Source organism: Trichogramma pretiosum, unplaced genomic scaffold (genome assembly GCF_000599845.2).
Source record: "Trichogramma pretiosum strain Unisexual culture from Peru unplaced genomic scaffold, Tpre_2.0 scaffold19, whole genome shotgun sequence".
NCBI lineage: Eukaryota > Metazoa > Arthropoda > Insecta > Hymenoptera > Trichogrammatidae > Trichogramma > Trichogramma pretiosum.
In genome coordinates, this window is record NW_019641707.1 from 1,908,467 (window position 1) to 1,921,554 (window position 13,088).

The 13,088-nt window shown below is 34.9% G+C and overlaps 1 protein-coding gene across 3 annotated transcripts in view; it reads left to right on the forward strand.

Moving 5' to 3' along the window:
• Nucleotides 1-218: 218 nt before the first annotated feature.
• The window catches only part of LOC106650969 (potassium voltage-gated channel subfamily H member 8), a 62,525-nt gene continuing 49,655 nt past the window's right edge, over nucleotides 219-13,088 (forward strand). For all 3 annotated transcript variants that reach the window (XM_023463070.1, XM_014369282.2, XM_014369283.2), the window contains exon 1: nucleotides 219-681. The gene's annotated coding sequence lies outside the window, so the exon portion shown is untranslated. The remainder of the gene's footprint in view (nucleotides 682-13,088) is intronic.

The window sequence follows — 13,088 nt, forward strand, 5'->3', positions numbered from 1 at the left end:
GCAGCTTCGCCGCTGCTGTATGTGTGCAGCAGTCGAGCTTTATACATACACATGTCGCTATTCCATGGGTAGTGAGAGCTTTGCGCCCGCGCAAAAGACTATCCCACATGTTGCGTTTCTCTACGCGCTGCGATCGCCGGGCGCAAGTCCGCCCGGGCTCTCTCGCACTCGCGAGTTGGCTTGCAATTCAGTTTCGCGGCTACCAGTGCATCGTGCGAGTCTCGCACATATCTATAGATGTAAAAGTGTATTTTTGTGTGTTGTGTATAGCTTCTCTGTGCATATGTGTCTTTCCGTAGCACGTCTCACCGCCGACGTCGACGTTGCTTCATGGAAGTTTTGCTGTTTGGCGCTATTTATTAAGTTTGTTTTGGAATAAATTTATCCAGTATACAAGTCACGTGTGATAATCTATCTTTCGACATTTGGCGGCTGACGGATTTATGCTGTGTACACTACTAGATATCATTAATTCATCTATAGGAAGATACGTAACACGCTACAAGTGTGCATGTCATCAAATGAATCGCACCATGTGATCGTTCGCAAAGTGTTACTTAGATCTTGTAGCAAGTGTCATGAATAATAGCTGCAGGCCGAATAACGAACTGGTCGTCGAACGCCCGGAACCAAAAATGTCGCAACTATTTGGACACTGATTCGTATTACTCTACTTCTAAGGTAAGGCTATCGGTGCCACAGTCGATCTGCAATAAACCCAAATAATTTAAAAAATTTTTAACAAAAAGAAAAGCAGAGTTTTACTCGAGTGTAATTCCTCATAAATCTTGAGAGAAATAAAAGTATCGTAAAACTTTTCATTTAGGTTTTTTACATTAATTTCTTTTTGGTTATCTAAAGAAGACTTTATGTGTATACATGGGAAAATCCGCCGATTCTTAATATTTCACTTATTCAAAGTCTATTTTTTCATATTTCAGAAACACTTCCTTTAATTTTTTACATGATTACTTACTAATGAAGAAAACTGAAATTACTTATGTCCATTGAAATAGTGCTGACCATTGATTGTTATAAGAATTGAAATGAATTTCAATTTATCTTGGGGAAATAGTTGATGAAATACTTTTTAAAATAACCGTAACTGTTTCGAGGCACTGTTAAAACACGCTTTAACTGGGGGTGAGATTTCCACCAACAAAAAATAAAAATAAAATTGGTTTTAAGCATTAAAATTTAATTACATGGTACTATACGGCCAAAATTCTAATTTTGCCTACTGCATTGACCGGTTTTTATAGTATAAGGGTTGATTTTACAAAACAAAAATTCTTACAATTAAGTTACAAATGTGTACATTTTTAAACAATTTTTCGTGAAATTTTAGTATTTTTTTCACACTAAGATTAACTTGAGGATATTGCTTTGATACTAAAAAGTGTTTTCCAAATTTAGGAAGAGACATTCAAAAATCTACTATGATGAATCATAGGACACGATAATGAACATAATATTCTACATAAACTCTTTAAAAATACAATCACATTCAAAATGAAGATTCTAATGTATTCGAATGCCCAAATACAATATTTTCTGACAATTTTGTAAAAATTGCTGTGGAACCCTTCGAGAATATAGAAAGTAACAATAAAATTATCAAAATTCTTTAAATATAAGCATTAAAAAATGAATGATTTTTATTTCAAAATTCATGAAATATGCTATGCATGTTCTTTACACGAATTCATGTTTTTATACGATTTTAAATGGTTGTTACAACTAAATAAAGTTATAATTGAAATGTTGAATTCGTCAGAAGTTGCATTTCAATTATTTATATACAGCTTAAATAGCAGTTTATGGAATACTAACATGACGGCGGATTTGCACTGACGCTGCACATGTATGTGTTGCTAAAAGATCTCCGTACTTGAAAAAAATTCCATATTTTTTTGTTCAAGTAGAGAGTGCTTTTGTTCGTATATACTTTGTCAGAAACGCGACAAAAGAATATGCTGTATGCGCGTAGAGTTTGTTCCAGCACTGAAAAGACCACCTGTAAAATGGTGTCATTCTTGAGAAACCTCGGTGATCGACGTCGCAGACTGACAAAACATGTTAAAATGTTAAAAATTTGTAAATTCAAAATTATTTAATAGCTTATCGTGCATGAAATCCATAAAACAAAATACCCATTACTTGCTTGGCTATCATTAAAGAAACAATTTGCAAAGAAATGACAATGCTACACAAATTGACACAAATTAATTCAAAGAATAACAATGTGATATGTTTTGACTAACGAGTTTTTCATTTTTTTTTTGTGTATTAGAATGAATTTCATTTTATTTTTTTTTTCAAAGAAAATTGATTCCACAGATATAACCATCTATAGTGCGACAAACAAAGCCGAGAAAATTCGCATTAAAATAAATTTTTTTTTTCAAAAGTGCGCTGCTAGTAGCTGTGAAGTTATTTGAAGTAAGCTTTTTTATAAATACAATTTATGTCACACTTCTACGAAAATAATAAAAATTTTTCATGTAAAGCTTTAAAAAGTCGTTCATTTAGAAATCTATTCCGAAAACGTATTTTAAAAAGTAACGCATCATAAGCTCGGTGATACTGTGAAAAATAATACGCAAACTGATTTTCATCTCAATTTGCTCATAACTCTTTGAGACGAGCCTGCAACATTTTGTTTGTACTTTTTTCCACGAAGCTATCGTCTTAACGTCTGACGACACAAACCAAGTTGACGGATGTAATCTTTCCCTGCCTGCGAACGAAGTGTGAAGATTTGTGGCTGAAATGTAACAGTACAAGAATGAGTCTAAGTGCAACGAAATTAAACCGAAAAGTTTAATTTTGCACTTGACGACTTGACGCACAAGCCTCTCGAATTTTAAGTAAAATTTGATTTTTAAAAGAGAAAAATTGACAGCTTCCAGGATTCTATAAATAATTTAGTGCAAGCCGAATTTAGTTGAAAAACAGTGTGTGCACAGTTTGAAAACTGAAAGACTTGTTTTGACAACTTGTGGTGCATAACATTTTCGTGACCTATTCATTAATGTTATAATTAATTATCCTATGACCTAGCCTGCTCAAAGGGGAAAATATTGCAAAAAATATCTGGTCGTTTAAATTTCGAGCTCGATACAAGTTTATTTTACACGTAGTAACAAAAATAGAAAAACGTTTTTTGAATAAAAAATCCAAAAGTATTTTTATTTTAATAATTTAGAAGTTAATTTTTAAGTTGATGAAAAAACTGCCAAAAGCTGTCTATGAGAGATTAGGATATCATTAATAAAATAAAAAAATAAAAAACAAAATTTGCGTACAATTAACTAGTATTCCCATAAAAAAATATGACTTCTTTTTTGAGAAGCTGTAATTTATGAATTCGTCGTGTAATCATAAAAAAGATTTAAAAAGAACTCCATCAATAAATTAAACATCGCATTTTACTTTTGAACTTGGCGGTAGAATTTAAAAATCGCAACCGAGACATCATCTTTACCTTGGCCCTCGTACAACAGAAGAGCAGCTGATTAAAATCTGATAACCTAGAAAAAGATAAAAGCGAGAGAAAAAGAGCGCAAGAAAAAGATAGAGAGGGAGGGAGACTGATTTGATCGTTCTACTACTCGTTTGAGGACAGTTCGATGCTCTAAAAATCATTGGGATCGCTGCGTTGCATATATCGATGTGTATATACCAAATGCACCAAATTTAGCCCACGAGCGACCTGCTTTCACCGTCATTTAATCAATCGTCCACAAATGCTCGCCGAGATCGCCCAACTTTTATTGCTCGCGTCCAAATCACGGCTTGAAAATAAAAATCATATACAGTGCATGTGTGACTCGTGTGCTTTTGTTCGTTCGCAAGCTCGCTCTCATCCCATAGGCATGATACCTACATAACGCACATTGTCCCCTACTACTTGACTATGGCTATTTTTCTGATTCTTCTCTTTCTCTTATTCTCTACGCGCCACCTCATACATTTTGTCGAGTAGCAAAGCGGTACAGTAGCAGCCGTGTAGCAGTGGAGAGAAAGAAGCGAGACGCGAGGGTCTATTTTCACTTTCTCGTTCGCGCTCGCGTGTATTTTATTTCCGATCGAGAGTAAAAGAGAGAGAATAAGAGAGAAAGAAAGCGAGATACAGAGAGAGAGAGAGTCTGGCGTCATTCTCTTTGCTGAAGAGCACACCCGTATTATGCCATATACTCGGTGCACCTAGTGCAAGTTCGGCGATCGTCATGGATTCTGCAATATCGTCTCTGGTCAATTGGACGCGAGGTTAGTCATCTCGCATGTATTAATACACGAACAAATTCACACCTGCGTGCTTGAGTATATGCATGCATGCATGTATGTGTGTGTGTGTGTGTGTGTGTGTGTGTGTGTGTGTGTGCGTGTGTGTGTGTGTGTGTGTGTGTGTGCACGTCACTGCTTTGCGTATATGTTCGATATATCATGCTCGCCAAAATAATTGAGCATTGGGAATATCGCGATATATACGCGAGAGTCATCGTATCATCGGTTGCGTGTGTCGATGTAGGGAAACAATGAGCGAAATGCAGTGTAGCGCATCGGCGAAGAGAGACGCGAGTTTACAGCATGTAACTTCGAGTGTGTCTTTGTGTGTGTGTGTGTGTGTGTGCGTGTGTCGTGCAGTATATGCTCTCTAGTTCATAGACGTATCCCTACTACGAGTTGTAAATGACTATCGAATTGTTTACGACGCGACAGTGAACAAAAAACAGGAGTTTGACGGCGACGACGTCGTAGTCTCGCGGCGGCTCGACGATGTTTCGGATGTATTTTTCATTTTTATTATGATTGGCATGATGACGATGGCTCGTAACTTTAACGACCAAATAGGCTTATTTTCAGTAGCTCTGGAATACACGATATTTATTTTTATTGCTACCGATCCACCAGCGTGCTTCGTTTTGCCCTGACAGTGATGTAATATGTATTCAAATATAATTAGGCTCTGTTTATTGAGATTTGATGGATACATGAATTTTGTACTGCATTTTTGCGAGGCGGAAATTTTTGCTTTACGAGCATGGCGCTGAAATGAAAAATTTAAATTGCTCTGTAGACAGTGCACATGTCATTGATAATGATATTTTGTAATCTAGTAAATATTGAAAAACTTGAGAGAAGTTTCAAATTATAATTTCCACAAAGAGAATAAAATTGCACTCGGTGCAAAATTGCAGTTTCGGTACTATTCCAGAAATTAAAATGTATTAATATGCGGGACTATTTTGGGTTGGGTACTGTGATTTATACCATCTCGGAAAATGTTGTTTGCGATTGTGTACTAGTGTCTAGTGTATTCGCCAAATAAAACAAACGTGGTATACTTGGTAGAATGATTAGAATATTGATAGAGATTATTCGTTCCGAGTATCACTAAGATTGGAAAAAATTTTAAATTAAGTTCGTTTCTCTCGAATTTAAAAAAAAAAAGATTCTTCATTATTTGACTGAATCAGGAGCCTCTAACCAACCGCTGCGGAAATCTGTTTATTGCAGTTGATTGTGTAGTACAAGAAAATACGCGAAATAATTCCTTGCGAAAATAAGTAGTGGAATCGTTTAGTCCTCAGAAATATCGCAAATGACTCACCATTCAACTTCAAGTGCAAAGCTGCATGATACCTTCTCGCTCACTTTTATTTTCGAACGTTTTCCTTTCTAATTTTAAACCGAACTTGTGTGCGCGCGAATAGTGGTTAAATTTTTCCAAGAAACACAACGCTCGCTGGCAACTAAAATGGAATTGATACGGTCTCTTTGTGCAGCAGTGGCAGAAATACAGGTGTTGAAGTTTGAAATAACATTTCTTCGTAATTTTTCGACGCTCAAAATGAGTGATTTGTTTTTTTAACCACTTTAACACTTGCAATATAAATAAGTGGCAAGAATTTGAGTAGTTGACGGGAAAAATATTTTTTCAGTGTGCAATTATCATGCGCCCTGTTAAGGTTATAACAACAATTATTATAGATATATACGTGTATCTGTATAAGTCAATATTAAGTCGTAAATTTTGCTCCAAAGCTTCTGCCGAATCAAACTCGCAAATCAATTAAGACCGTACTGTGTTTGCGTTACAATAGAGAAGCTTCAATACTTCAGCGCCCGAAGTCTAAATATTTAGTCAGTGCAGTCTGCATTTAATGGCAATGAAAAGTAACCTAAGCTTCGCATGCTCAATTTTTATTTATAAAAGCCCCATAATGTTACGATAAAATTGCTGAAGCTCGCAACGGCGAGCGACGTTTTTCATATTGATCGCGAAGATAACACGAACCGATAAGGTTCCTTCAGACGTATCCCTTTGATCTTTACTATGCGATGATGTGTAGAACGTTATATACATGCACGCACACACATGCACACATTTATATAACGCAAGGGAATCTAAATCAAAAATACATGCACACGAGCACGTAGGTTGCGTGTGAAATCTCGTTGACTTATTACTGTAGCACTGTGTGTAACTTTATTCCAACAAAATTCATAGAAAAATACGACGCGTTTCATTGTTGGAAAAAACTTTTTTTAGCGAAACTATAATATTTTCCCGATGATAACATTTTTTTTTATTATTCGCCGATCGAAATCGAACCAGAAGTTTTACTTTAATCTACGGAGCATATTTATATTATTCAAGTGAAAATCGATACCAAGCGAGACACAACTTTTTCAGATACTCCATTTTAATTTCTGTCCCTGCAGCTCGGTCATCCCTAGCGCTCTGCATACATCCAAGCTTTAATAAGTATCTCCACAAAATTCCGAATAATAATCAGTAAATTACTATATATGTATGAGAGAATGAGACGAAAAAAGCAGCTAGATGAGCCAAGAGAAAGAGAAAAGTTCTCATAAATCTCGAACTCAAGAAGCATTTCGATTGCCGAAGCTGAGGACTATTAAGCTCCCTGAATGCGATGAGGCAAAAATTGAAATATTATGAGCTGTTTCTGATACTCAAGTGTTCGAAGAAAAAAAGACAATGCAAGAAAACTAGTATACCTTCGTGAATATCCTTTCTACAAAAGTATTTCTTTTAATGAAAGAAAGACAGATAATAAAATGAAATTGATATTAAATAAGCTGCAGGAATAGAGTCTTATTTACATCGTACGGAAGTTGAGTCCACTTGAAAGTGGCTTTGCATAGGGAAAAAAATAAAAGTTACGAATTCATTTCTCTTCTTGACCCGTTATAAAATTCAATTAAACTGATAACAGTAATGAAAATTGATTCTGTAATTTGTGAATGAGGATATCAAAATTATGCCGCTATTGTGCACCCATACTTATTAACCCTTGTAAAAATTTTTAATATTAATGACTAGTTTCTTGAATCATTAGAAAAAAAGGAATATTAAAAATAGACAAATACTAAAGGGTAACGCTACATTCGAAATTACATGGCCCCATGTTTTGTTTGCTATGTGGTGACTATTTTTGATTTTGATTATATAAATTTCGTGCTGATTACCATTTAACACACTTTTAATGGTTATTTTTAATTTTCTACATTTGAAATGTAAACCATCGATTAAATTCAATTTATTAATTTCGAATTTAATAACATTATTGTTAATACTTGTATTTAAAAATGAATCTATATCATATCACGTTTATTACCTATATTCATATTGATTTCTAAAAATCTACTAACATTTTGAGAATATTATGAAAGATAAGTATTTTTTGAAAACCGTGCTTCGACTGATACAATTAAATTTATTTTATCACTCGCGCATTTCCAGATAAAGATACTCACCATCCAGCGGTGGAAGTTTAAAGTGGTTGGAAACTGCAGTTGTAATTCTTATCTTTCATCCTTATTCACACAAGTAATACATAAACCCAGTTGGTGTGACTACATATTTCAATATTTGTTCTGTATTGTATGGTTCCCCCAGAGAAATTACTCATCCACGCAATCCTTTTTATTCTTCACTCATGTGATTTTCTATTTTTGGTCGCTTCTGTGCATGAAAAATTCAAATTTTTCACAGAATATTTTCACCGCGAAATCAAAATATCGTCTACGTCATTTTCCAAATGATGTAAAAGTCAAAAGCTCCGATTTTCATCTCTTGCTCTCTCGCTCTATATTTACACAGTTGCTACTGGACATATCATTAAACGGTCAACCTTGTCCTATATTATGCGCTTGGTGCTTGTTGCAGCTTATGTACCTACGTCCAGATACAGCACTAATATTACAATTTTGCACAAATGTGCGAATACGAAAGGTAAGAAGACAAATGCACACCATCGCGACAAATCTCTATAATACGGGAATACGGAAAAAGCTTCGAGAGCAGAACGGGCCTTTTGCCTCGCTTATTCATAATTATTATTGAAAGGCAAATGAGTTTTGCCCGTACGTCAAAAGAGAGGTAACAAGAGGCTGACATTGTACGTGACAGTTTATTATAAGTGCGAAGAGAGAAAGTCGAGGCTTAGAGCCGAGAGATATTTTCTGTCTCTTTCATTCTGTCGATTTTCCATGCTGCTGAAAATTAACAGCGCGTCAAGATATTAAGACGATTGATGCATGGCGTCTTACGCGCGCGCGCGTCATAGCGTGGCTCGAGCGTACTCGAACGCAAACGTATATATGAATTTTCATGTTTTGGCTCGTTGCCCGATATAATTTGTACGCGCGCGCTGTGTGTAAGATGCGTGAATGCGTCAAAACGTTTATTTTTTCATTTGTCATTTTATAACTTGATTCGTTGCTGGCTTGTTAACAATTTTTCGTGTTTACAAAACTCAATTAATGCATAGATATTCTTGATGATTTGTAGATTAAATATAATTGCTAGAAACCCAACAAAATAATCACCGAAATTTCGGGGATATTTTTTAGGCAACGGACGTAAATTAGAACCGGAGATATTCTAATCAAAATTGTAACTTTTTCCTCAACATTTTACGGCTTTATTACATGCTTCACTTTTTTTGAAATCATTGGACTTTTTAATCTCATTGTATACATTGCCACGATTACATAATCGGATTGTATCTAATCATACATTACATTTCAAATTATATATCATTTTTAAATGCTTTACTCTACATTTCATTTTCTACGGTTACAAAGTCATTTCTTAATTTTCCTTTACTGGTCTTCATTTTTCTTTGTCCTCTGGCCTTGAAAAAGCTCTTGGGGTTGCAGGTATTTAGTGTTTCTACAGGAGGCGAGGTATGCGAATCGAACCCATAGTGGTGAAGGTTCAAAGTGTATTATCGTATTCAAATTGTTTGATAACTGGTTTAAATTTTTTGGAACAATTAAAATGTCTTTTTTAGGCCATTTAAAATATTTGCAACATAATTTTAAGTAAATCGCCAAAAAAACTACTTTATTGTTAGTAATATTTTTTTAAACATTTGAAATATTTTTTTTATGATACTTTGCTACCTGTAAAAACGAAGTATATTTTTAGGCGTGTCAAAGATTAGAAACTTGCAGGTATTTTGAGATAATAAGATACAATACGATAAATTGTTAATGATCAAATGTTAATAATAAACAATAATAATTGTTGGACATATATTATTATTTGAAAATGTATGACTAATAATCATCAAAACAAAAAATGTAACACCGTCAATCCTGAAGTATACAACGAGTATTGGACGAATTAAGCGTCTGACCAACACCCACGTTAAAAATTCGCAAGTTTCTAGATTCCGTAAAGTCTTGAAACTCGTTTGAGAGCTAATATAAAGACGTTCTCTCTCTTCAAGTTAAAGTTTTGCGAACTCACCCAGTACGAATTGCAGCTAACTCTCTTGCGCGTATATACCTAGAGCAAAATCCACAGAATGACAAAGCGAAGCGCAACTCGCACAGAATAAACTCAAACTCATCTCCCTTTGCCATTTTTATTACACGTCAGTTATTTTTTACCTTGATTTTTAATTTTCGCCATTGTGTCCGTTACAAGGGAGGTAGGTTCTATTGTGTGTTATCACGATTTCGTATAAATGATGCATTCCCTTGTAGCCAGTCATTTATTACGTATATCTTGAAAATACACATCACATTCATTATACTATACTTAGACTGTAAAGAGGCAAAAAATCGATGAAGCAAAATATAATGGAAACACGTACACATGTTTCGGGCTAGGCTTTGGTAGTATTCTGTAATTCACAACTTTTAGATACATCAATTAAAGGTCAGACGATTTAAGCGATCGTTTTTGACAAAAACTAGATGGGGGTAAAAACAAAATCAAAGAAAATTTTCCAGTTCGTACAAATAGTTTTGTTAATTTGTCGCATGTAGACGAAACTTAAAGAAAATCATTTTAAGGAAGAAAGTAGTGCAGATAATGGTAAATTTTTTTCAAACTATTTTTGGTAACCTTAGAACTAAACCAAATGCTTTTTGAACTTTTTTTAATACTTCAATTACACATAGCAAAGGTAATTTTTCTCGTCTATTTTAGAAAATGGATAACAATTTTTAGAAAATTTCGTGATGGATGATAAAAAATGTATACTGCTGGTAATTTTTAATTATCATTATATTCTTTCGTGCATTTTTTCAACTCGAAAAAAGCAAATATCACACCTTCAAAATATATTTTTTTACGTTCTGTAACAATTGTGCTGCTACGTTTTCGAGACGATCCCAGCTAAAAAGGGTGAATAATGCATACAAGGCAAAACTGTGTCAACGGTATACCTAATTAAGTAAATTTAGAACGTGCTAATGATAATATACGTTCACGTGTATGCATAGATTTTCATCGGGCACTGTGTATATGCTAAGTTGTAACGCGAGACAATTATAATAGGTTTAAACTTGGTTTTATAATAGGAACACAATACATCGCCATTCATTTTCATCGAGGTGTAATCAACCCTAAAAGCTTAGAACAATCGCTTAAAAACTTATGATGCAATCACTTTTAACCATTTATCTACAGCGTGTCAACGTTAAGTAGCACTTACATACCTTTTAAAATGCGATCGTGAAGCATAAAATAAATTTTATTTTAACTTTACCCGTTATATTTTTTTGAATTTGCGATGCAACATTTCCAATATATTTCACAGCAAATTTAAAATAAAAAATTCAGGCAAATCCGACATCTTTTAGTCATACCTTCTACTACGCATATTGGCCACATTCTTCCGTACATAACGCTCCAATCAAAATCCATACTTCAAACGTTATCCAAGTATGCATATTAAGATTTCACAGTTGCTTCCGACAAAGCCAAGCTATAAGCCTTTCCTACAAACATATTCTCAGATGTCAAGGGAACCAATTATTGATAGCAGATAGTAAAAGCCGGTTATATCAAGCATGCAAATTTCATGTAAATAAAATCAGAAAATCATTTATGTTCAAAAATTTCTCAAAGAAAAATATGTAGATACATATGCTTTTATTGCAATAATTTAGTTTCACAATGTTTAGTACAAAAAACAAAGAATAAAAAAATTCGCTTTTGTAAATATGCCTACACGAAATTTGTAAAAATTTGTAGCTTTCTAAGGTAATTTTATTTCATTTTATTTTTATTATTTTTTTTCATTCATACGCATATCCCACATTGTAAGGTAGTCGTATTAAGACGGTACTCGTAGAGCTTTTTTTGCTCTAAAAAGTAATTTTACGAATCCGCAGATGCGCAACCACGTTCAGCTATATAGGGAAAAAATTCGAATTCAACGGAAAATGACGAAGTCTAATAAACGCGCGCGGACTGGAAAGAATTACTAAAGAACAAGAAAATGGGTGAAGTGAGAGAGAAAGAGCGAAAGAGAGAGAGAACACAAGTTTTTCTGCGCGCGCTAGCAGCAGGAGCTTTCGGAAAAGAATCGATACGCGAATACTACTTTGTACTACTGACGCGAAAAAAGAGTGAGAGAAAGAGAGGAGAGATGACACACTAGGTGGGAGAGCTACTTCTCTCACCCGCGTGTCAGACTGCTAGTAATAATACGAGATATACGCGCGCACGAGGTGAAGAAGAGAAGAGAGAAAGAGAGAGCTAAAAGTCAGCGTCTGCTCTTTTTATACATCCGATGCTGGAAGCGTGAGGTGCAAAGCGAATGAAAAAGATGATACGCAGGCTCTGTGCAGCTCGCGCAAGGCAGTCATAAAGCTGCTTCATAAAATATTTCTCACTCTTTTCGGGTTTGTTTACGCGGCGCGTAAGGAAGGAGATACGCAGCACAGCATACGTGTAAAAAGTCGCGCACAGGTGGCAACATAATTACTGCGTGTGAGATTACATGCGCCGAGATTAAGCGAAATAAAACAACGTGTCACGTGGTTTTAATGCATACAGCGGCGGCGGCGAAATGTAAGCACAAGTGTACACATATTTTTCGAGTGCATTAGGAGATACGTGTCTTCGTGCGAGCTTCGTACACGTTTATACGTGAAACTCGCGTGACATTCTCTGCGCTACAAAATTTTCAAGAAAAATCAAGTTACAATTAGCCATCCTCAAGCTTATTTGAAATCTTATAAGTGAGAGAGCATAAAATGATGGTAATTAGATTCTATCATAAACGGGTCAGTCAAGCGCGTTCATAACAATTCGGCCAATTTCGTAGCTTAACGTTATGCACGTGTTGTGTTATTGCTGAACATGGACCAAGCGCAGCGCAGTTGCAACTCGTGCGCAGTGTTTCATGCCATATATAGAGTACGGGTGTATTTCCAGCGCGACTAACAAACGTGCTCGAAATGCTCAAAGTTACTCTTGTCAGAGACCTTGGAATATGCGTGAATGTTAGTGTATGTATGTGTATAATATACAATTAAGAAGGAAGATAGAGCTTATTCTTGTTGGCTTGTAAATTTTCTGGAGTCGAGAAAACTCGGCTCGGTATATTTTCGAGAACGATTCTCGCTCCCTGATTTTTTTATTCGTAGAAAATATATCGCTCGATTTAATAATGGTATAAAACCATTAATCTTTAAGATCATTTCATTTGATCTCACTCAATGATTCCTCTCATAGTGAAAATAATTCTATAACCGCTCTAAAGAATAATGCATTGCGAAGCATTAAGATCATGATTAGCTTAATC